Source organism: Strigops habroptila, chromosome 2 (genome assembly GCF_004027225.2).
Source record: "Strigops habroptila isolate Jane chromosome 2, bStrHab1.2.pri, whole genome shotgun sequence".
Lineage (NCBI taxonomy): Eukaryota > Metazoa > Chordata > Aves > Psittaciformes > Psittacidae > Strigops > Strigops habroptila.
In genome coordinates this window covers 59,965,811-59,992,011 of record NC_044278.2, presented here as the reverse complement: position 1 = coordinate 59,992,011, position 26,201 = coordinate 59,965,811, and the positions used below count along the sequence as shown (strand labels likewise).

The 26,201-nt window shown below is 41.0% G+C and overlaps 1 long non-coding RNA gene across 21 annotated transcripts in view; it reads left to right on the top strand.

The window, feature by feature from the left end:
- LOC115604244 overlaps positions 1-26,201 on the top strand; it is a 107,060-nt gene that overhangs the window by 27,116 nt on the left and 53,743 nt on the right. For 14 of the 21 annotated variants that reach the window (XR_003990178.1, XR_003990177.1, XR_003990175.1 and 11 more), the window contains 2 exons: positions 7,259-7,385; positions 9,415-12,646. This is a non-coding gene — a long non-coding RNA (uncharacterized LOC115604244). Of the gene's footprint in view, positions 1-7,258; positions 7,386-9,414; positions 12,647-22,286; positions 22,398-22,550; positions 24,943-26,201 lie in introns of those variants that run through there. The other 7 variants (XR_003990183.1, XR_003990182.1, XR_003990165.1 and 4 more) reach the window with 3 other exon arrangements.

The window sequence follows — 26,201 nt, the reverse complement described above, 5'->3', positions numbered from 1 at the left end:
AATTTTGAAGAACTGGATGTTTTAGAGGGTTTTCCACTGAGTCATGTAATAATTCCTTTTTTTAAGAAAGGAGATAAATATGATTTCTTCCAGTTTTAATCAGGAACGGGCAATAAATGCGATCAAGAAAATTCTAGTTTGAAGCTGTTTATGTGTGGAAACAATAGTCTGTTTGCGAGTGGTAGGCTGGCTTTGCACGTGTGTGTGCTTATGTGCGTGGAGCTGTATTTATTTTTTCCTGTCACTCTCCTAACTTGTATCCATAACTACCCACCTTGTTTTGTCAGCTGACAGCTCTTTTTAAGCTCCCTAACCCATCAGCACTCCTGCAGCAAGCTCTGTTGAAAATCTTTCTTTCTGTCCCCTGTCTGAGGTCCAGAGAGTGGTGTTTGGAGGCTGCGGAGCAAGGTTGCACTTGTTAGAAAATTCTTTTTCCCTTGGACATAGGAGAAAAAAACAATGAGGGACCCAAGTCCTGTTCAGCATGTGCTACGGCTGCTAAAGCATCTCAAGCACTTGGTGCAGACCTCATCTTGCTTTTTTTTCTGTTGCTTTTGCTTTCAATAGGTGAGACTAGAGCCCGTGGTGGGGAGCAGGATGCCACTGCGCTGCCTGTTCTGCTCCCATGTCTGAGCCAGTGCTGATGGCACATTTGGGCCTCACCAGAGCCATAGGGCCCTCTTGTCCTCCGATGAGCTCAGCAAAGGCCTTTTCCTCCCACAGACAGAGCACCCTGTGTTCTGGCTGGGAAAATAAGGCTGTGCACCCTTTCTTTCCCTGACCTCTGGCAGTGATACTTTCAGGGGACATCCTGAGGCAGTGGTTGTAGTCACAGTGTGGAGACCACTGCGTGGGTTAACCCTGCAAAAAGGTGTTTTCACAGCCTTGCAGGTGAGTTGTGTCGCTCTTGCAGTTATCCTGTTACTTTTCCTAGGCTGCAGGTGCTGTCCCAGCAGTGACTGACTTGCACATATAGCCTGTGGTTCATTGGGGTGTATGGCCACAGGGCAGGCAAATTAAGGTGGTACTTGACTTTGTTCTGTTAACATTCCTCCAACAGTTTTTAAGGAGAAAAGTGAGTCATGTTCTTTAATTTTTCCCATCCTAATAAGGAGGAGCCATGCTTTTTCCACAAGTTATTCCTCTCTCCGGTGTGGCTCTGATTTAGTGCTGGATGAAGCTCAAAAGGAGGATTAGTGTAGATATGCTTCCATATGCTTGGATGCATTTCTGAACTGTGTGTGTACCATCCTCACTGCTTTTGATGGAAAAAGCTGGGCTGTAAACCTGATGAGAACAGGCTTCCTTGCAAGATGTTTAGTATTTCCCGCTTCCATTTGGGCCAGGAATACAGCACATCCAGCCCCTTTTGGCCCTGCAGCTCTTGGTCATGGGCTTGCCTGAAATTCAGAAAATCGCAGCAGCAGAAAATGAATGGGGAATAAAAGGAAGTTGATTTTTCTCCACTTTAATAAAGGCTAGATTGAGGTTTAGTTCCGGTTTTGGCAGAAACTTTGCTGAGGAAGGGCATAGGTAGAATGTTTTTATTTTAATGGGGTTGATTCATCCATCTTTTAGATGATCACAGTGGAGCGCAAGTCCGTTTTTATGGTGCTGAGTAAAAGAACCTGTGCTGCTTTTTAAGAGCTGCACCTTCTGGGAAAATTAGGGCTGGCTGTAAAACCCAACTGCATTGTATTCAAACAAATCGAGAGCACAAGAAGGGAGAAAGAAGAACAGAAAGAGCAAAAGAGGGATAGAGGGAGCCTTTCTCAAACATAAGGGGCTACAGTGAGTTGTGCTCCTCCCTGGTGTCACACATGGTGGCTTCACTATACCAATATCTGGTCATTTTTCTAGCTGGTAATCAAATTGTTTAATAGTTAAACACCAAGCCACACTGAACTTGATCCTAAAACTGCTGTTCTATTGCCAGTTAGGGACTTTCTTCTTTAGTCTTTATTTTTTCTAAAGAATTTCCCAATAGTACTGTAATCAGTTGATCTTTTTTGCTGATTCTCCTCTCCACTACAAGGGTTTCAGAGTTTATGAATGAAAGGCTGTGTTTTCTCAACCAAATCCTCCACTCCTCGCTCTATTAGTAAACTAACGTTAACTTACAAGATTGGACTGAAACCTCAGGCTCTGCTAGCTGGATACTTGGGGAGTCCAAGCTGGCTAGGTAAAGAAACACCTTTTTCATATGCCTTGGCCCGGTTCCTGCATTGCCCCACAAGTTTCTCTCAGTACAAAGGCTGACATTGTCTGCAAGGAGCAACTCAGATTACGGCCCCTTCCAGCTGCATTGCCCCTGACCCTGATCCTGCCCCAGGCTGCCCATGCTCTGCCCTCCCCACATGCACGGAGACTTCTGGGGCAGCCTGCTCTCTGCCAGTGTTGTCTGTTCTTGAGGGTGGCCTTGGATGCATTTTAAAAGGCAGTGCAGACGCTCTGCAGGGATAACATGGAATGATTATTTTAGGGCAGATTTTCCCCTAAAAAAAATAATAGTTCTACATGCATGCAGTTTGATCTTCACACAAAGGATTTATATAAGAACTCCTCTCTGTCAGCTACAAAAAAAAAAAAAGCAGCACACTGGCAGGATTTAGGGAACTGTGCAGGCTAGAGGATAGCAGCAGACAAAAGGGAGTTTTTTTTCTAAGAACATCTGCACAGCTGGAGCTCTGGCAGAGCTGCAGTTAGAAAGCCTAGGTGTTGCCTGGCCAGGGCTAGGGGCAATGTCTGTTTGGCACCCTCCTGACATGCAAATTTGGCCAGTGGTTCTTAGAGCACTCCTCAGTTCCATCCCCTGCCGTCTACACACAGATGTATTTGCATTATTTTGCCATCAAATGCCTGGTTTTGGGAATCTGCCACCCTGGAGGTAAACTGTACATAAATGATCTGAGGGTAAGTGTGGAGAAAAAGGCTGTGATACCTTTACATGCTAAAGAGGATATAAAACAGGCAGAAAGTTCACCTGGTCCCTCAGGAAAAGAATTGCTGCAGTGGCTGTAGCCCAGCATAATATCCCAACTGCTAGGTGTTCAGCAAAAATGTGCCTATCGCTCAGGGTGGAGAGAGTTAACAATAGGTCTGCTAGAGAAACAACCCCGGCAGCCTAGCAAGGACCCAGCACAATAGGAAAGATGCTCCCTTTTGGCACCTGCACCCCCAAAAGTCTTTCTAAGGTCAGGTCTCCACTTTAAGAGTGGAGACTGGCTAACTGTCCAATCTGTGTTGTGGCGTGAAGGAAATGTGCATGTGAGTCTGAAGTTGCTCAGATTTTTGTCTGTTTTAGGACAGATAGAGATGGCACCTTTCAGCCATCTCTGCCCTTCCTGGGGAGTGAGCCCCAAATCCAAAGACAGATCCTAACAATACAACCTATGTGCTTGCCTTTAATACAGCATGATTTTAAATACTGAATATAAGCAGCAATGGGGCTTTAGATCTCAATGGAAGTTTGAGGTTGTCAGACAGTGCTGAAATGAGAGATCTGAAGTAGGAAAATTAGCGAAGACAAAAGTCATGATATTTACTCAGTTTATGCATTTTCTCTCTTTTTTTTCCTAAAACCTGCATAACTGGCATGTAATTGTTTTGCTAAGTGAGCCTTGAAAGCAAAAGTCTTGATAGCTGTCACATATCTTCTTTGTAGTACAGTGTGTTGTCCTTATAAGCTAATCAGTAGAACTTGCTCAGAAGAACTTAATCAGCAGAACTGAGCATGTTGTCAGTGCTTAACAAATAAGAAATTATAATAATATCACCAGTTCCTTTTCACACAACCTATCAAACTTTTGCTTTATTTCCAGGAGTGCCTTACTTGCCTCTACTTAGGATTTAATACCTACTCCAGCTCTGCTTACTCTGGTTGAGAGGACTGGTGATATGACTTAACAGAGTGAAAGTATTGATTGAAATAAAATTTTGACAAATGGCAGAAAAAGAATCCTGAGAAAGTTCTTGGACTGTTCCTTTGCACTTACTGGTGTTGCTTATCAGACTTGAAAATTGAATTCAAGAATAGATTTGATCTGCTCAATTGTTAAAATGTAAAAAGCTTTTCTTACAAGTTAATAGAATCACATTTGAATTTCCTGATAGTCTCTTTTTTAAAAGACAGACTCATTAGGCTTTTCTTACAGAAAGGTGAATGTATCCAGAAGAACATCTATTATGATTAATTATTTTTATTATAAGGAGCTTTGGTAGCTCAGAGAGTTGTTAATATATCTGGGGCTATCACTTCTTTGTCACCATTGTAATTTGGCCCAGGCTGGGAGTTACTGACAATCATTTCATTTTCTGATTGTTTGGTAGTTTATATGCAATTAGTTGGTGGGTTTTATTCACTTTCAACAAGACATATATCCATGTTATAAAGAAAACCACCGGGTCAGCTCTAAGCTGTCACTAATTGTCACAGGCTTAAATGGAACCGTGTCAATTTATCCCAGTTGAGGATCTGACCAGTGATCACAACTGGCATTAATTAGCAGATGTGTTATCTGACTCCATGGAGATGTCCCGGGTTGAGTGGCAACAGAGGTGCTCAGCTGCCACGGCCAGTGGAGATGTGCCAGTTTGGCAGCTGATGGCAGGTGGAAAGTCCAGGTCATCCCTGACGGAAGCATGGTGGTGGCTCCTGCCATCAGTCCCAATGCAGATGGAGACCCAGAGCACGGGATGGCTGGTTGCATTAAAATACAAGCAACACAAGGCACCTGGAGTGGTGGAAGGCAGAGAGGGGAAAGGAGGCAAGAGGGGAGGATGCTCCAGCACTGGACTGAACTCATCCCTGAGGCTGGGTATGCACGAGAGATTGTACTGCTAGTGCAAAGAGAAAGCCACTGTCCAATGCATTTGTGCTCTGGCTTTCTGCATCTGCCTTCTGAACTGACACTGCAATGCCAGTTGCACGTGTGTGACAAAGGGAGGGGGAGACACCTCTGAAAAGAGGGCATCCTAAAAAGCAGTAGGATTTCACAGTGGAAGCTACTGACACTACAGTGCTATTATGGCTGTAAACTAGGGATTTGAACCATGACCAGGGAAGTGTCTTGAGCAGGTCATGTGGGTGAACGAAAAGCAGGAACATGACACATTTGAGAAGCTGTACCTTTACCAGGAGAAGGGAAAACATAGCATCCTCCCTCTTCATTTAACTGAGTGCAGCGTGGGTTAAAACCAAGCCAGTAACTTGTGCAGATACTCCTTGCTCAGTAGCACCCACCCCATCTCCTTTCTCATGCCCATCCGCCACCATGGAGTGGTGGAAAGGAACAAGCTCCCAAGTTAATGGTGTGGGACCTTTGTAAAGGTTTCTGATCTCTCAACGTTCAGAGGACAAACCTGAACCTCAGGTAGCTCAGAGAGTAATCTTTTCAGCTACTGACACAGTTTCAAAATTGGCTCAAGTTAACTGACCCCACGCTTTCTGGTGCACTGGGAAAATAATTCTTTTCACTGTGAGAGCCTTTTGGGGTAACCCAGGAAAGGGAAGCAGAGCAGAGTAAGAGTTAAGTAGTACTGGGAATGGAGAGGTCTTTGGCTGGTCCCAGGCCTCTGACCCAGCTGATGGGAAGATGCAGAACATCTAAGGGAGGTGCGACAGTAACCACCACCTGCAAGTCCTCTGTCACCCTTTCTTCACACTTCTCCCATCATTTTAAGCAAGATGTGAAAAGAGGTTTAGTCACCTATTTTCTGTGACAAATCTGATTCCTTCTCTGAACAGCCATCTCTGGGCCCAAAGCCACAAAACGAGGTGACTGAGACTCATGTGAAACATAGATGTCAAAGCCCAGAACCCCAATCCACACTCTTCCAAGTTCATCACCCCCATTTTTTCTAAATTAAAGATCTTAAGACATCTAAAACCTTTCTTCTGCTAATGACAGTCACCAGCTCAGCTGAGTTGAACTTCTCAGCAGCTGCTCCAGATTCACCTCCTTAAACTACGCATTGCTTTGCCTCCAAGTCTAAAAAGAGCAACCTGGCAAAGCACATAGGACTGAGCAAAGTACACACAGTACAGCAGCTGCCTTCACTGTCATTCAAAGTAAATACATTCAAAGCCCACCTAAGCTTCAGGGAGTCCAAGCCCTAAGGAAGGTCCAAGCCCTAAGTTCTGTTATCTGTAAAGAGAGCAGGAACCCTACCTAGGAAGCTATAAGTTGAATATTCATGGAGGAAGATATTTTCCATACTTCCTGCAGAAGTGGTGCCGATACGCATAAGGTTCTCTGGAAGGAGTTTAAGGCAATACGTTGCAGAATAAGGTACCTTCTCCAGCCCTCCTCTGCTGAATTAGCTTGTTCTATGCTTCGCTGTTTTGGATTGGTGCAAGATAGAGGATCTTGTTAGGTATACTCATTGCCATGTAAGGGGTTTCTAAAATACTGGCTTCACAGCCTAATGAAAATACAGTGATTTTTCAGAAAAATCAGTAGAACATATCCTCAAAGGATATACAGACCTGATGATTATTGGAGTTTTAATTAAAATAGCAGGTAAAATAAGTATTATGGTGTGTTATTGTTTCTAAGATAACAACAGAATAAGGGTGCCCATTTCTTTCCTGAGTGCAATTTTCTAAATGAAAAAGTAAACATTAATATCTTCAGAGATCTTACTGATCTTGTACGATAATTTAGAAAAATATCTCTATTAAGGATAGTTATATATGCTTTTTGTTGGAAATGCAATCACAGGATATGCACATAGCTGCAATCTGTAGACAGATTAAGTAAATTAAATCACTCAATGTCTTTTTTCAATAGCTCTAAAGTTAAAAGTAATTTGCAAAGAAAATACTCAGTTTCAATTGGTTTGTAATATCTGTTAATGATCTTTGGAAAAATTTCTGATAACATGTGGGAATTCCCTCAGGGACAGGGTTGTGAATAAGTGGATTTTTTTAAGTTTGAGATGTCATTAGCTAGTGATTTCTTTGAAGTAAAAAGCTGTTACGGAATAAATTGCAGAGGTATACAAGTGAACAGGACAATCATTTTTATGAATAATATACATTATTTCCACTGTGCTTTCTGCCCCCCAAAGAAATAATTTACAATCTCACTTGCCATTACAAACATCCTGGAATCACAACTGCTTGTGTATTTTGTGCTTACTGTATGTGTGTGCTCTGTCTTTATACAAAAGTACAGATTGCTGGTGTAAAACTGCTAGTGTAAGGAACTGATTTGCTCCTTTTAATTTCTTCCTTTTTTCTTTTTTTTTTCCTCAGTAGAGAGCTTTTCCAACCCACAAGCCTGAAACAACTTCCCACAACTGAAATGACTCCAGCACAGCTATTCCCTAGAAGACATCCCTCCTGATTTCTTGTGGGGCCTGTAAGATATCTGAAGTTGTAGGTAAGTGCAATCATGGAAAAAAGTGCCTCTATTTTTGTGGTACCATGTTAGCACTAACATCTTTTTAATGGTTCAGAGATGAACCAGATATCTCTCATACATCACCACAATAAGGTAACATTTCTTAGGACACATGAGATCTCCTGGTTTCTGCCCCCATCTGAGGATATCTGAAGTAGAAAAGAATGCCAGAGGCACCACAGACTACATCTGCCCATGGGAAACATTGCCATGCTTCTGATGTTCAGATGTATAGTTGAGCCATGGGCAGTTGAGGATGGGCCAGGTGTCTCTGTAGGTGGGTCTGGGTTTAGACAAGGACAGGGAACACTCTGAAGGGATGCTGGTCTGGGTAATGGACTAGGACTCCAGGGTGTGCTGTCACACAGATCCAAAGACAAGGCTAGTTGCCACCACTGAGCCTTTGTTTTCCTCACCTTCCTCCAGAACTCTTCTGCCCAAGATGTTATTGATCTTGGTCTACTTTTTCCTGATCTGCAGACAGGGCTTAAGGCACATCATGCTAGAATGAATGTGATTGCTGCCTCCAGGGTTTCCACACAGGGCTGGGGGAAAAACAATTTGTTCAGCTCTAGAAAGAGATGTGAACAGGCACCAGTTTGAAAAGGCTCCTAGTCTTTCCTGATCCTCTGAAGGCCCAGGGTAAGAATCCATGCCTACCCTGATAATCCATCGTAGGTTAGACAGTCCCTCAGTTCCCATACATAGATGTTCAATGGTGCTCCGCACTTACTCTGAGAGTAGTAGCACTCTTGCTTGGCTGCTCCTTAGTGGTCACTGGCTCTGGTCAATCCTAAAATGCCTTTACTTTGACAGAGGCCAATACCAGGCAATATGAAAGGAGACTTTCCCTCCGCACTGTGTCTTTAAAAGTGTAAGAGTTTACTGTGGATGAAAATGCCCTCCTGACCCTGTCTATTGACTGGCATATGTCAAGAACCGCTGGGATGATTAAGCATTATTACATAATAGCAGCTAGTAAAACTCTCACAGATTTTTTTAAGGCTAGAAGCAACCATTATTATCATCTAATCTGATCTTTTGCATAATACATGCTACGGAATTGAACCCAATCTGAACTTCGTGTGAAGATTTTCTTTTATGCCTGAAAATGCCTCCTTATTTACAACTATGATGCTGTTTTTCTCAGTACTGTCTGTGCAGCAGCAAGTTCCATTAATTAACTGCATGTTGTTTGGAAAAACAATACCTCTTATCCATTTGAAATTTGATAGCTCTTCGTTTCACCTTGCAGGGTAGGAAAGGTTTGGTTTTTTTTTTCCTTTGCTGCTAATTAGGTTGGAAGATCACGAGGGTGAAATGTTATTTATATTATAGTCATGCTTAAGTAGAGCTCTGACGAAGCCTGGGGATCCCATTGCACAAAGTGAGGGAGACTGTGCAAGCCCTTCAGGGCTGAAACTATTTGAATAGACAAATGGCACATTTTCGTGGGAGCTGAGTGATTTAACTGGAAAGACTGTCAGGCAAGTCAGTGGATTTGCACCTCTGAATCACCTATGCTTTTCTGAAAAACTCATCCAAAGTTTGAAAAAAAAGAAAAGGTATGGAAAAATGAAGTTTCTAAAACTGAGACCAAAAAATGAGATTAAGGTGTAAGTCAGTAAACAAATAATATGTAGCTCTGTGTCCTGCCCACTGTCCATAGGTCACATTGGCCTTCGGTGGCTGCAAGTCATCTAAGGAGAACAGGGTACACTGAGCAAAATATCGACAATGTCTGCTTCATGCGAGGGACCAAAGCCTTCCAGAAGAACTGTTAGGGTCCAAGGACATCTTCTAGATTATCTCAGGCAACAGCACTTGCTCCGAGTTTATGGAGAGGGTTCATGCAGAATTTGCAGTCCTGGGAGGGTGAATCTTCCCTGAAAGAGAAGCTGGTGCTTGTGTTCTTTATCTCTTCTCAAAAAATTTCCCATCCTTTTGGCTTTTATAATTTTTATTGCCATTCTCTGGACTTGTTCTATTTCTACTTTCTTTTTTTCAGGGATGAGGTGACCAAATTTGAAGACAGTATTCAAAGTGAGGATGTGCCACTGATTTATATAATAGCATTATAATATTTTCCATATTATTCTCTAAAACTCTTTTCTTCGTACAAACCCCATAAGATTCTTTTTAATTCTTTGAACTACAATGCCTTTTAACATCTGTAGTTTACTCTGATCAGATTTTGACAAAGGAATAAAAGGCTCCATTTTTCACATAGAATTTTATTTATTGTTTGAACTTTAGAGGAGAAATTGGTTAACTTACAATTTAAAATTCTTGGCAATGTAGACCATTGGGCAAGGATTTCATTATCAGCCATTCTACGCTTTCTGTAGAAATGTGTGAGGCTGAAAGTTGGTGCACAAGGTCTTAGCTTAATAGACTTGTCTTTGGTTTTATAAACAAAGCAAAAGACTTAACTGGAGTTGCCAGTATTCCCAAAGATGTCAGAAATGTCATTCACCTGTACCCCCTTCCTGATGAAATGTGCTGGGACTGTGCATTGACATGCTGTTCAACCAGGCCCACGCACATGTACAAAATTACCCGAGTTCTGTGGTCTCCTGTTTATTGCACCACACACCTTCACACCAGGTCAGGGGAAGACCCCTTTGAAAATGAAGTGCTTGATGACTGCAGAGCATGAGGATCTCACTGTTGTGTCACAGCTGGGTGTTACACCCTCATCAGGGTATTAGAAAAGGCTCAGGGAAAACAGTTACATCTGTTCTTATTGCTTAAGACACTTCCTGCAGCTACTGCCTTTCCTTAGAGTTACCAATCCAAGCACTGACCCTGCCTGACCCTACTTATCTTGTAAAAGCTGACAAGATCACAGCCTGAAGCAGTATAGCCACAGGCTCAATACTGGCTACCAAAATGCCTGTTTAGTATTTTCAAGAAACGCTATTATTCTAAAGATGTGCAATACCAGCTGTTAGATATATGGACAACACCAACACACAGCCCTGACCCCTGAACATTCAGCCCCACTTACACAGAAATCTGTGCCTCTCAAGGGGCCAACAGTGAGCTACCACAACATAGTGATTGCCTACCTGTAAGTGAGCTGGAATTTAAGCACCATGTGAGGATATACACTCAGATATTGGGTAAAACTATTTGAAAACTACAGTCTTGAGTTCAGAATTCATTGTTTGCTTCTTTCATCAATTGCATTACTGCTTTAGCAATAGAAAAAGCTCTGCCATTTCTGTGTAATATATATATCTAGCTTAGTGTAGAGAATCTTCTTCATTCTTCTGTGACCAAAGCAGTTTTTCATCAGAAAGTATTTTTAGATGAACTGTAAGTTTCTTCCCTAGCAAACATTTTGGCTCCACTGTTTGAAAGCAAATACACGTTACCCCAGATACCTCTAAGGCTAAACAAAAGTTTAAATATCCAAGAAATACTAAGGGACAAATCTGGTTTAATTGTATATACATTGTATATTCATACACAATATACAAAAACAGTTCTTGCAGAATGGTTTGGTGTGTTTGCGTTTTTTGGTTTTGTTTTGTTTCATTTTAGCACAGCAAAGACATGGAAAAGACACTGAGGTCCTATTGCTCCTGTCGGAAAATTCTGCTCGCTACAGCATGAGTTGGATTGGGCCCAGAGAAAGCAAATACACACAAGTAAAGAGTTCACCATACAAGCAAGGAAAATCACAGATAACAGGTGCAGACAAATTAGCAACGTACCTTTTAGGTCATCCAGTACAGCTCCGTGACACTGTGAGATTGTTTTCTATGGCATATTTTCAGGTGTTTTGTGTGCCTAGATTAAATGTCCTAAGTGATGTCATGTCCCTAGGGAGAGATTGTGCTGCCTAGAGTATCTTGTTGTCAGAAGTTTTTTTTTCCCTTTCTTAACATCACCATATTTCTCCTAGTTACATCCTTTTGCAAACTCCTTATTTTCCTTCACTAATGCAATTTTCTTCCAGTATCTTTTAACTACTGTGTTTAGTTAGCATAAAGCCAACCCACAGCTATTTAGATCATTTAATCTTCCCTAACAAATCAGTCCTTTCAGTCTCCTGGTTATTCCTCCTTTCCTCTTGTCACACTCCTGCCTGTCAGTATCTTTTTTAGTTCTGAGATTTTAAAGATGTGATGCATTTCTCTGAACTAAGGACAGATCCGGTACAGAGCTGAGCACCCTCCTGATGCGCCTAGGGAAAGCTGCCAGCAGTCTGGACAGACACACAGATAGTATCCTGCTCAAACCACTTCTCTTGTGCCACTTATTCTATTGGCCAACAAAACCCTGTTAAAACAGTTAACCTAGTAGTTCAAAAAACAAATACATGTCACTATAGATATATTTTATTTCTCACAATATTAGGAGATAAGAGTAGCACAGATAAAAAAAATCTTTGCTACTGTTGTTGAGATTTTCTAACTCTTGGTCATGGACATCACAGGCTAAAAATTATGGAAGACGTCATCTTCCATAACTAAATCTGAGTGTTAGAAGAGTACATTGTAGAAAGTAATTATAAACATAGTCACAAGCCTAGCTGTTCACTTCAGGCAATAAATTCTAATCAACAAACAACACTCCTTTAGTGCTAAATGAGATCTCGGTTGTAATTGAATGTCCTTACCTTTGTGTTCTGTTGGATTGGAGGAATATAATTTTAATCTGTTCTCTTAAAATTTTCATTAAGGAATGTTTCAGCTACCTGCAGCCTCATCTGATGATGTTTAATGATATCAGCTAGCTCCGTCTTTCGTGTACTAGCAGGGGCTTCTTTAAATTGGTCAACTATATGGAACATTGTTTTCAAGTTTAAAATAATGTCATCTCTAAAGACAGTTTATATACATAGTGCACACATACATGCATGCATTTATATGTGCATGTGTGTGTGCATATACGCGTGTAAGTGAACATGTATGTACAGAAACGTTGATCTTCTTCACCTTCTTGAAGTCATTACAGCTAGTATTAACATAAATGTGCTGTTAAATTGGCAGTGTTATACATTTTTGTTGGAGTTTACTCCTGTAACATAAAATCGGAAAGATAAGCTGTGAAACTCATGCAGCTGATGACATAATGCTAGGATCTCGTGATGCTGAATGTCATATTTCTAGGAGTGTGGGATGGATGTTCCTTGCTGAAATAATTATACTGCCTATTGCAATATATGTTTCCTTGTTTTCATGTGGGCACTGAGATGTCCAAACCATTAAATGTATATGGTATAATGAGTCTTGTGTTTCTTATTTATTCTCAAGAAGGAATTAATTTTCTACAGTTGTTTTATAGTATAATAAAGCCAGCTACTCTAAGATTCTGTGATGAACATAGCAATAATCTGTGACAATATGCAAATTTACATTTAATAATGATGTCCAAATGTACATATGTGCATATAAATATGCATATATGTATATACAAACACACATAGAGAGACATATACACAAATTAAATGGAAGCAATTAGAATGTGGCAGAAATAGATTCAAAGATTACCTGTTATGGCTGTGTGAAGGGGTAATTTGAGCTATAAAGACATGCAAGAAAGCATAGCTCAATACACTCCATTGGCTCGTTCCCATTATGCTCAACAGCGACAGGCTGCATGCTAAGACGGGGTACCAGCAGACATTCGTAATGACAGCTGGTTCAAAACTGAGCTTTCAAAATAGTGCAACACCCCTAACTTCCTTCCAAATCTTGGTGTTTGCCAGCACTTAACTGGGGCTGGTTCTTAAGGTCAGATGTTCAGATAAAAGCTATTTGGAAAGAATATGGTTCTTTATGTTTGAACTGTATATATATTCAACATATAGGCTCTTTGTTGCCTGTGAATTTGCATTTGAGCTCACAAATGGATTATTCTTGGCTACTACCTGCATGAATGATGGATGTTTCTCCTCGATACCATGCCCTATTTGCCTGAGATTGTGTTCTATTGAATCATCTCCTGTGGGCTCCATAACCCATGATCCAGACTGTAGCTGTTTGTTTTTACTGAGACAAAAAAATTCCCTCAGCCTCTCTGTTGAGAAATGGAGGAAAAGTGGCTTCCCTTTAACGTCACCCACGTCACACCCACTATGCTCAGCCAACTAGGAACACAGCAGAAAAAATACTTCAGATGTCCTGTGTGACTATTCCTGGTGGATGCGTATAGAATCTGGAAATCAACACATTCCTCCTTTGCAAGGAAGTGCAAACAGAGTTTATCTACTTGCATTTGAACTCAGTGAAACATAAAAAAGCATAGAAAGCAAGCTTGAAGATAAGACATGAATATAAGTAAAGCTAAATTTCAGTAAACTAAATTCAAGTGAAATGTGCCACATCATTATAATTACTACACAGAACATGCGCTAATTAATTGTTATGCTGTGCTGGTGAAATAGTTAAGTATTCCATATGGGGCAAATAGAGCAGCTTACCCTGGGATGCTATCGACTTTGCTGAGAAGCCAGTATGTGGGGAGCATGCCATGAACAACCTTGTGAAAATTAGGCTGGCAAACTGATTTGGTCTTAGAAATTACTTTTCAGGGTGGTTAGAAAAATGTTTTAAATCTATGATAAATTTTAGATGTAGCACTGGACTACTAAGTGTGTGCAGTGTGTCCAAAATAGCTTTTCATTTACCATCACCTGGGGACCCCAAGTGATAAGGAATTCAGGAATTCAGGCAGCTAAAAATGCTACTGTTTGGGGACCTTCAGAACTGCCTGGAAACTTCTCTCCAAATGAAATCAAGGAGACCTCGGCATCAGGGTGCTTCAGAAAAGCACTAATCAGGTGCTTATGAGTCTCTTGGGGAACTGACTCATTTTAGGAGTATTGACCTTGCTTCAGCTGGAGATGCCTCTGGGGAGATGTTGAGGGGAACAGGATGAAACTGTGCTCATTGCTGGAGGAGATATGGGTCTCTTGGAAACTAGAAGGCTTGTGCAGGGATGCTTCCCTGCAGCAGGCTTGCTTGGCTTACTGATACCCATCCTCCTAGTTCCAGCATGGTACGTGTGAGTAGTGTTGGCCACACACTCTGGCTGGCGATGCTCCTGTTTGCCATCAGCCTTCCCTCCTGGATCAGGGCCGCTACCGATTGCTGAGGGGTGGCCAGGAGCAGCTCCCTCTGGTGAACCTCTTTTGTGCTTTTATCTCCCTTTTCTTGGCAGTAAGCTGCCACTGGCTACCAGCCATGGCCCTCTCGCCCTCCCCAGTGCCCAGCTTGCATGCTCATCCAGTGCCTAACATCTCTTCCAGCAGCTGGCCCTACTTTTCCTCCACAGCTGGCTGCTGCCCCCTACTGTGGTAATTATTATTTATTATGGATATTCTGTATACATTATGTGTCCAGAGTCCAGTACTGTCTGAATCACTACCAAGGTCCCACTGTGTGGGCAGAAACATGCAGCGACACACAGTTGTTCCACATTGTTATTCACCTGACCCTCACACAGGGAGATACTGAGGGGAAAAGAGTGAAGGTGGCTGTTAGCACCTATTAGCACTATCTGATGTGACACGTACTCTCTGTCCTGTGTTACACGAATCCAGCAACAGCACAGCTGAGTGCAGAAGGGCTTTTTCTCTACCTTGATATCAATAACAGGTCCCTGCTATTCTTGCTATTTAGCAAGAAACACCTGAGGTGTTTTCCAAAAGTCATAGTTGCTGCTCAGTCACAGTTTAACTCCCTGCTGCTGTGAATACAGATACTGCTTGGTTTTCAGTTGCTGTCATGACATAATGCCCTTAGACCACAGCATGGTTATATGGGACATAACTTTTGTTCCTGCTTCTCTCCTCCACCTTCTTCTCTGAGATTCTCTGTTCATGCTGGTTCCTTTGCGCATGCATTCTTCTCCATGCGCTGCACCCTTCCTCCTCACCCTGCCTCCCTGAAGTTACCACCCTTGGTTAAAAACAGAGGAACTTTAACACCCACAACTTAGTGTGCAGGCAAAAGCACCTGGATGAAGAAGCAGTTTCTATACATTCAGAAAAATACAGAGTCCTAAACATATTTCACACATACATGTACATGTGTGAGAGGTGGGTTCTCAGCTGTGGTGGTTAGGGTTATCTCTGTTTAAGAAGATGAAGCAATGCTGCTCCATGGCAGCTGAGGATCTGTCCCAGTATGTAAATGTAAATATCTATTTTTACAAGCCCTCCTACAGTTTTCTTAAAAAAAAAAAAAGCTTTCTTTTTAGACACTGAAAACCAGCCAGTCAGAAATGTCCCACTTTCTATATTTTGTCTAATTCCTACCCCTGACTTACTTTGAAAGCTTTCAAAATCTAATGAATTCAAAAGAGACAGAGTGAATTAAAACTGAACTAGCTTTGCCTTTAGTCCTCTGGGCCTGTAGGAACTGAAAAAAAAAACCTGGAGAGAAACTGAAAGGGTATGAAGCCATGTAAATCCAAGTAATTGAAAATGTTTGATTGTAAGTGGGCTCACCAAACCCAGCAAAATACCCACTGTCCTATTCCTTGTAATCTTCTGCCCTTCCAGCTAGCTGCAGCAAGTTAATGTCAAAAGCAAATACTCATGTAATGCAATCTCTACATCAGAGCTCTTTCTGCCATGAACTGGTTTTCAAATTGTTTTGAGTTTACATTTAATTGCTTCCTTTGCATGCTATGTGTACACATGCACTCCTCCCGCCCCACTGTGTCGTAAGTAACTGTCATGTAGGCTGGAGCAATAGTCTTTGGTATGGAGTATTCAAACCTCAGCTCAAGGAGTTTGAATTCAGGAACTGATTTGTCCTCTTTTAAGATGGGAACCATGTGTGTGACTTGGATCCAGATCTTGGGGTGGATTCTGAATATGCTAATTTGAATGCATTAGGGTTTGGGATTCAGACTTGTTTATTTGTTATGACACCAGTCTTAATACCTTCTACTGGGTGTTCACCTTTTCCCTCACTAGAAAGAGAAATGCTTCCCATATTCATTTCCTCTGGACTGATTTGTAGTTCATTCTAGGAGGAAATAATCTTCAAGATACTTTTTGCAGTTTTATTTCTTAACATCGTCTATGACAATTGCTTATAGGTGACCTCTGCAAAAACTTTTGAACTTTTGGATCACTTAGTCATCCTCCTCTGAGAAGTGCCTGTTATCTCACTTTCCCTCTGAAGGCTGCTCCACTGTTTTCTCAAAGTACTCCAATCCTGCAGGGAGGTACTTTTCCTGCTTGTAACAGCCTCAATGGTTTGAGAGACTGAAGAACACCCTTATGGGGTGTTCCTGCCCAACAAACTCTTTCTTGAACTGCTGTACAGAACTGATTTCTTGGGTTCCCTAAAACTGTGGTAAACTTCAAAGCTCTGCAATTCCCAGGATATTCCTCACCTCCTTTTGAAGACAGGCAACATAATAGGGCTTCCTATCTTTCTTGTGCTGCTTCATTTTCCAAGGGAAGAAGGCATCCTCTTGTCAGTATCTTGGCTTTTTCTCACTTTATTTCCCCTCAGAACTCCCAGATGAACACCATCCGGTTGTGGTGATTTACTGCACTTGAGTTTCTCAAGTTACTCTACAACTTCCTCCTTAGAGACTTCAATCTGTATAAAGGCCGCACTCTGATTTTCTTTGCAAAGTGCCTTTGGCACAGGAATTTCTACATGACTCTCAGCAGCAGACATGATGCAAGAGATTCATTTAACTCCTCTGTCAGCTTGTTGCACTCTTCTCCTGACCCACTTTATACTGATTTGTGGGGATCTCTGGGGCGTTTTGGTGCATAACCCAGCCGAAGATTTATATTCATCAGCAGGTGAGGCTTGGCTCTCAGCTGGTGTTCTCTTGCTGTTCTACTGAAGGATATTTCTGCATATGACTGCAGTCACTCTCATCACACACTATTTGGCTGTTTTATTAAGCCAAATACCATTCCTCTGCACTACATCTGTCACAAGTGGGTTAAATCTTCACTGTCCAAACCCAAACCGGCACTGTCCCTAGGAAGATGTTTGGGTGAAGAGCTGGTCTTGCAAGAGCCCCCTCCTGTAGCACTAAGGCAAGCAACCCCCTGGCATGTTATGGCAAAGGGACAGGCAAGTGCTCAGCACCACAATACAGGAGGAAGGGGACCCACATTCTAGCCCATGGCCTGGCCCTCAGCTATGTGAACAGCACTTTAGTCTCTTACATTTGATAAAAGGAAGTTGGAGGGCTGCAGCAATCATTTCTCTTTTCCCCTCTTTCTTCTGTATATCTATTTCTGTTTCTTCCCACCCCTTTCCTGTTTTAGGGAAGACAGAAAGTGCCGTATGTCCAATCCAGTCTTTAATGATTGTGAAGGACAGAACTAGAACATCAGAAATTTGGCAGATATCTCTATGTCCTGTTTTATTCTCTTCCCAGTGTAGCTGGCCTTCAGTCCAGCTGAAACATCAGTCCAGATGTTTCAAAAGAAGTTCAGCTTTATGAAAACATGTGCTTGCAAACACTACTGAGCTTTGTGACATATAACTTATTTCAATGAACTTTAATGACTGTTACCTGCTCTTTTTATAGAATCAGACCCCAGACTTCACAATTAAGACTAGCTTAATTTGTATTATAGTCACTACAGATACATATACCTGATTTGGGACCTGGACAAACATCCCTTTCATATGGGATGAATATAAGATCGACATTAACTATAATTGCCTAAGGCACAGATACGGAAACTATATCTGAAACTAGTTCCATGGCTTCATCCATCAATGATAGAAGTCTTTCTGTTGTTGTTGAGGTTGTCCTAGCTTTCAGAAAGGGTCGTGGGTATCCTTATTTCTTTAAATTTCTTATTTCAAGTGAAGAAGAAACATCTGACACCAAAAAGCTCTACTTTCTCATCGGCTTTTGGGAATAGATAAAAGAGCCTGAACTTCCTAATCTTCCTAGGTTGATGTTAAATATAGAATCATAGAATCATAGAATAGTTAGTGTTGGAAAGGACCTTAAGATCATCTCATTCCAACCCCCCTGCCATGGGCAGGGGCACGTTGCGCTAAACCATGTCACCCAAGGCTCTGTCCAACCTGGCCTTGAACACTGCCAGGGATGGAGCATTCACAACTTCCTTGGGCGACCCATTCCAGTGCCTCACCACCCTCACAGTAAAGAACTTCTTTATATCTAATCTAAGCTTCCCCTGGTTAAATTTGAACCCATTACCCCTTGTCCTACCACTACAGTCCCTAAGGAAGAGTCCCTCCCCAGCATCCCTACAGACCCCTTCAGATACTGGAAGGCTGCTATGAGATCTCCATGCAGTCTTCTCTTCTCCAGGCTGACCAGCCCCGACTTTCTCAGCCTGTTTTCGTATGGGAGGTCCAACAGCTCCTTGATCATCCTCGTGGCCCGCCTCTGGACTTGCTCCAACAGCTCCATGTCCTTTTTATGTTGAGGACACCAGAACTTTACACAATGCTCCATGTGAGGTCTCACGAGAGCAGAGTAGAGGGGCAGGATCACCTTCTTTGACCTGCTGGTCAGACTTCTTTTGATGCAGCCCAGGATATGGCTGGCTTTCTGGGATGCGAGCGCACACTGAAGCTGGCTCATGTTAAGTTTCTCATCAACCAACACCCCCAAGTCCTCCGCAGGGCTGCTCTGAATCAATTCTTTACCCACCGTGTAGCTGTGCCTGGGATTGCCCTGACCCAGGTGTAGGACCTTGCACTTGGCTTGGTTAAACTTCATGAGGCTGGCATCAACCCACCTCACAAGTGTGTCCAGGTCCCTCTGGATGGCATAATAATATGTCTCAAAATCCATAATTCCAGAGCTGTCAGTCAGAGTTCAGCCTATGAAATTTGTGCCAAGATACAAACAGGCATGGTCATCCCTAGCACATCTGTTTAAATAAAGGAAAAAAGCCTTAGAAATAAATTAGGTCCTTAATTTCCGAAAGTTTGGGAATTCATTTACAAGGCAGGATTCATGGAACTTGCTATAGCTATCTGAGAATTAGCTATCTAATCTCAGGTGATGACTCTTTCTTGGTCCTCTGCAGATGGAACCTCCAGATCTCACTTAGATCAGTTATTTCATGTGGCCGTTTTAGGATGGCATCTCAGATGGCCATAGTAAAATAGGTCTCTGTTGCTGGTGGCGTGTCTCTCTCTGTGTCTTGACTACAGAAGGAGTGTAGGCAATTGCCTTAGACCAAACCACTAAGGTGACATTATCCCATTGTTAATGTCTTCGTTCATTGACATTTTTAATTTAAGTTAATTTAGTATTACTCTGATTTGATATCTATTTTTTCTTTTATTGTAGTCCACAATAATGATGATGTCTCCCAGACATCTCACTTCTAGTCTGTTTTTACTGAAATTCAGATTTTCTGCTTTACGTGATGTAAAGAAAAATGCTACTTTCTTGGTCTAATTTTCATCACCTATAGGTGTTCTCATTTTATGTTCCAATATTTTGACTGAATGCAGTGATATGCTAAGATCCCACTTCACAGTGCATGATCAAAATCTCAGCAAATGGCCTTGTAGTGCAGTACAAAGTTAAGATACAAGAATGAACAATGGAGAGGCATCTTTTAAGATGTTTCTTCTAACTGATATAACCAGTTTTGTATTATTATAATATTACATTTACAGTACATTTTCAAATCAGTTTGAAAGTATCATCTCAACGGCCAGAACAAACATAATGTATGGATATTTATAAAATATGATTAGCAATAACTAAATGAAGTAATCGAAACCATACTATACAAGACTTTAGGCAATTTATATTTCCCCATTTTTCACCCTGCCTTCTCACAACACAAACAGGTTACACAACCCCCTGAAAATAAGTTTCTGAGAGATAGAAATCTTTCAGAAACTTTTAGGAAATGACATCCAAAGGTATACAAAACACAGAAAGAAAAGTGTCTGTTCATTTAGTAAAAGGAAGACAACAATCCTAACAAAACAGCAAGGCAAATCTTGGCCCTTTATTTTCATCATGCTTCCAGATTTTGAAAAGCCAGTTACATGGCCCTACTGGTGACAGAAGACTACCTCTTTTCCCTAATGCTATTAGCAAGGTGCAAAAATTAGCAAAGCTTAGCTTTGGGTTTTGGGTTACATTTCAAGTCTGCTTAACCTGTGGAATGTGTGCACTGTTGGGACACAGGCTGGTCCCTTCTCAAAACTCTTCACTGTCAATTAATTTTTCTCATTAAAACCTGTATGCTGTTCTCTTTCTCTATCCCCTCCCTCCACCTTTAAGATACTGAAGCCACTGTTGTTGCCTTGGGTTCTGTTTCACCTGTCAATGATCCGATCATTCTCAAAAGCAGCTTTCTGAATACTATTGCATCACCTCACCATTTTATTACACTTTAACCAGGAATGTGCACCACCTTTCTCTCCTTTTCATGCAATTTTTGCTGTGACTTTACAAAGCCTTACCTTCTCACAAGATAGGGCAGATAGTGCCTAGAAGCACTGCCTTCTGTGTCAATCAGGCTTCTAGTCTACCTTCCTTACCATTCACTCATGTGCCTATATGGCTTACTGCATTGAGCTATAAGAAAGCTAGACAGGATGGGTTTTTTTGGAGAGCGCCTTTGCATTGCCTTCTGTGCACATATCTGCATAGTACCATGCAATAATCCATATTTTTGTTTCTTATGTATAGGAAGTATCCATAAGCAAATAACAAATAATCACTACCATCACCTTCTTTGTGGATACCGGTGTTATGTAGGTGAACCAAGAGAGAAAGCTTATTGTAAAGTAATGGAGGTTCTTTTCAAATCAAGTAAAAACTATGTTGAAACATCTCGTAATTGAGAATATTTGCAGGGATGATTACCTCTTCACTTCACAGTACTCAATATACTGCTCACTTCTGCCAGTAGGAGCTACTTTCGGAGGGAATACTACCAAGTGGAGGAAATCTCCTATGGCATAGGTGTGACTGTTGATGCAAAATAAGTGATTAGTAAACATCTTTCAGTTGGTGTAGAAAAGACAGGTTTGTGAGAAATGAACCTTGAACACAAACAAAATTATTTGATTAGCATCCATTCTACCCATTGTGTGATTCATGGTTGTCTTGTGACTGCAGAATTTTCATCAACACTGGAAAATTTTGCCAAAGCTAAGATCATGTCAGGACCTTGGCAGAAATCTGCTACTTGCTCATGCATTGATTCCATACAACAGTTCCTCACTTGATCACAAAACTTTTCCTAATTTGTCTATCACCTCTGTAGACTTTCACATTTTAGGAAAGTTCTGACACAAATTTGGATGTGGAAAAGAGATCTTAATGACTGATGTACATACCCCTGAAGAGCTACAATGCAACCTTAGCTTTCTTTATTCTAGGAGGATTTTTTATTAAACTTTATATATGAATGTCACAGTTTAAGGCCATTTATAAAATCTGTGAGTCTTGCAACTGGCTCTGAACATTAGTGTACTCGGGGGGACCCATGACACTCTGTGTGATTTCCAAGTGGCATCTTGGAAAAGCAGTTTTTATTCTCCTTTTTCTCCCTATAGATCCCTAAAAATATGCAAATCTATGGGATCTGTTTCTCATACAAAGAGTTGCAAATTCAGCTATGGATCAAAGATAAGAGCATATGCCTATTATTGCGGCTGCCAGTTAACTGATCCAAATATTTAACTCTTTAAAGAAATAGAGGGTCAGCAGCTTTCTGAATAATTGTTTCCAGACAGTCTTCTGTTGGTTGGATTTCTCTATCACATTCAACTTCAATTGCTGCTGTAATTTATCTCCTCTCCACAGAGTCTAACTTTACTAAATTCACACGTTAGTATTTGAGTCACTTGTGCTTAGACAAATCCAGAGCATGCTCCATTATCATTGGTTGTTTTTTATGGTGCCTCACAGATTAAATGAGAAAAACCAGTGCCATCTCGACACCTGCCTCTGACCTTTTGTTGTGCTAGGAAGTGCGTAGAGGAAGGAACTGGGCCAGAAATAGCAGAAAACTAAATGAAGGTACGTAGTAACTTTTTGTAAGCTTATCTTCGCCTGGATGTCAAGTCAGAAACAGGGCATGTTTTGGTGACAGCTACAGTTGCCAGCATAGTGCTGTGTTGTAAGTGTACGCTTCTTTATGCTTCCTCTGGGTCTCACTTGCTTGTCTTTCAGTCTTGTCTTCATGAAGAAAAGTGCTTTAAAGTTGCTCTGATCATGTCCTTTGTCCCACTCTGTTGGGCACTACGTCACCTTCAAGCCTCCCAGAGAAAGGACTTTGTGTTGGAGTTAGCAGAACCAGCCACACCTTCAGTGCTTCCGCCTGCAGAGTCACCAACCGCTGCCTACTGCATGCTCTCGTGCTATGTCAATCTGCTTCACCAACCTCCTCCCATCTCAGTGCAGTTGCAAACCAACCAATCGTTATCTAAGATGATGGCAAAAATGGTGTAGGGGTTTTACTTTTAAGCTGATTTTAAGCTGAAAAATAAAACACATCGCAACTCTATTCATATTCCAGTTTTGGTATGGATTATTCAGTACCAGTAGGCCCTACTTCATCAAAAGACCAAGCTTCAAGTTCAGTATTTTCCTCAACAGGCACTTGATTTTGGTGAAGAGAGCAATGTGTGAGTTTAAAACAAAAAGGGCCGAGGAGACAAAGTGGTTAAGGACACACTCTGGACCTTTAGCATCTCCTCAGAAGGAATGATAAACACCTCTCTTTGGCCAAGTCTACTTTCCTACACCTTTCTGAGGAGAAGTAATGGAGAGTGCTATTTATTATGTGTTGGGATGAAGGTAGGGAATGTTTTCCACCATTTAAAAAAATAAAATCCAGAATTTATGGGAGTTTGAAAAGCAATTTCCTTTTAAGGTGCAAATTCCTAATTTGCCACATAAAAGTACAGGAATTAAGTGCTAAATCCTTCCTTGCCAGTGAGACCTGTGAAAGAAGGTATGAAAAAAGAGTTACTGTTAGGTTTCTATTCATGTCTCCTGAAAGCCAATGTATGCAAAAGTGCACTGAAACAGCCGTGATTTTTTCAAAGCCTTCCTGCCATTCTGACTGACTTTTAAAAAATGAAGCCTTGTCTGGTTTTATTTGTGTGGTGGGTTCTGATTTTGTTCTGCCTGTACTGTACCACTTTTCTCTCCTCACCATTAATCTTCCACGAATGTTCCCCAGGGCACAGTTCTTCCTTTTCTGCATAGAGAGTTTCTATTGAAATTAATGGACATTCTTCTCATGGGTGGAGGGAAGAATACACCCTTATATCAGCCCTGCAGCGAAAGAAGATTATTCATTGAAAAGAAACGTTAGTCTCACTCCTGAAAGCCCAAGGTCTAGCCAGGCAGATTATAGTAGGAGATCCCAACAGGAGGTCTGGTACAGAAGCGAGAATTACTTGTGCAAATGAAAACAAAAGCCAGAACAGAAGATTTTTTAAATGTTGGAACAAAACCCCATGGAAAGTCAGTGGTTGTATTCTGTGATGAAGTGCACTGTCCTAAACCTAGTTTTAGGACAGATATATTCGGTGGAATATGATGCAGTGAAGATATCCATAAGTGGCCTGTAGAACCGGGCATGGTCATGAGAACAGCACAACACCAAAGACTAGTTTGATCTGCAAAGAGGTGTTGCAGACTGGCCAGGCGTGCTGGGCCTCTCAAATAAGGGTATATTGTGCTGTGCAGATGTATCGCCTCATTTGGAACCTGGGCTTGGGAACTCAGGCATCTTTAACACAGTTGTTCATTGCACAATATAGACATACTAAGAAGTCTCATACCACTTAGAGGCTTAAATGGAAAAGTCTTATGTTTCTTCACAGAAAACCCTTTAATGAATTAAAGAGGGCGTTGACAACTTTCAAGTGTAACTGCATAAATTCTCATAGGAAGGATAGTAGCTGCAATGTGAGGTCTTGAAGCAGGAGGATGACCTTCTAAAATATACCACTGTATCTAAGTTAGTAAAACAAGCACACTATATTTAAGAAGGCTATGGAAAGGTAAATACAATCCAGGAGTGGCCCCAAGCAGCTTAGTTACAGTAATGCTACTGTCATGTTTTGGATAGATCATTACTGTAGATACTATAATCAAGGCTAGGAGATATAGAATTTAATATGCATAGGAGAAAGGGGATAAAAAGCTCTCCTTCCTCAAAAGTATTTTCAAGCATGAACCTCTCCTCCACCTTGTACTCCAAAGAAAAAACCAAGCTTTTCTAAAGAAGTGTTACATGGATGTGTTAGGTTACTCCAATATTTTAAATTCTTTGAGATATTTCATGGAGTAGTCCCACTCATAAGGATGACTCCTTCCACTGTGCCTCTTTGCTTTCCTTGATGCCTTGTTTCATGTAGTGTTGGAAAGGGTGATAAAAGTTGGAGAACCACAGTGGTGGCCAAGTAAGGATTTCTTGTGTGTTTACAGTTTGTGAAATCATGATTGTTGTATAATTAACATGCCAGTTACCCTTGGATTTTCAGTTTCAACAACCGACGTATTTTTAATGTTTAAATTTGATTTAAACGTCTCTGGTAAAGCTCTGCTATTCATTGGTGCATATTTGTATTTTGGTTGAAGATTCTATACATATCTAACAAGATGATTACTTTAAACAGTGCTCTACCTGCTCCTTCCACCAAACCTGGAACGCTTGCTGTAAGATTAGCCTTGTCAAATTTACTTAAAATGACCAGGCAAATACATACAACTAATTTTGTTATAGGCAAAATTAACTAATGCTCTTTTTCATGGTGAGGTGCTGTAATGATTTTATATAGCAGTCAAACTACTTAAATACTAATGCTGCCTTCATGCTGTAATCACCATTCCAGTCAGATGTCATTTTTAGTAGCCTATAGGGAATTCCATCCCTTAATTATTCTTCAATACACAAACCAAGCATTCTTTAATTGGTGTAAATTGAACAGTGTTCCAACGCAAACAAGGCAAGGACAAACTAATCAATGATTCTGTGCATGTCTATTGGAAAGCTATTGCCATTAGATCAAGTAACAAATCCTAGACTCCGTTAGCTTCAGAGGAATGATGGGGGAAAAATACTGCTAATGCTACTTCTTGTTATCAATCAGTAGAGGAAAGAGTGTAGCAAATCCTATAGCAGAACTCCAGCTTTTCTTGAAAGTGCTCATAGAAATTTAAAATATGAAGATATTCTGACTTCAGAGTCTGCAGTAATATGTCTTTGATGGGGGTTTGTCTGGAAACAATGTGTTTTTATCCTTGGCTGCCTCTAGTCATGTGGCCTGGTTTTTATTTTTCTCTTTTAAATAAACGACTCTTGAACGATAGCGTAACTTTTTTCAACTTGTTAGGAAATTTTTGGTGAATATTCTGGCTCTCAGAGGCTATGCTCCATATATTCATATGTATTCACTACCGCAGCACAACATAAACTGGGTGGCTCTCCTGTCTCTTTTTTTAATACGATCTGAAATAAAGGTGCTGTATTTAAGAAACAGATGAAAAATCCTTCTCATAAATGTGTCATACTCACTTTTCATTCTTGTCTCTTTTTATCAGTTCTCTAAAACTGATTATTTATCACTGGAGAGAGAAGGAAAAAAATGTAAAAGGCCCATTACAAACCTCCAGCCCAGATCTGCCAGTCTTACAATTTTAGTTAGTGTGGAAAGTGAAACTCTTCTGGAAAGAAATATACTGGCTATGGATGTTCATTTTTTAATCTATTTGTTTTTGATATAATATGCTATTTACTGTTTAAGGACCTTTCATGTTGGTTCAAATTGAAGTTTTTAAAACCAGTCTAGCATAAGAAGCTCTAAG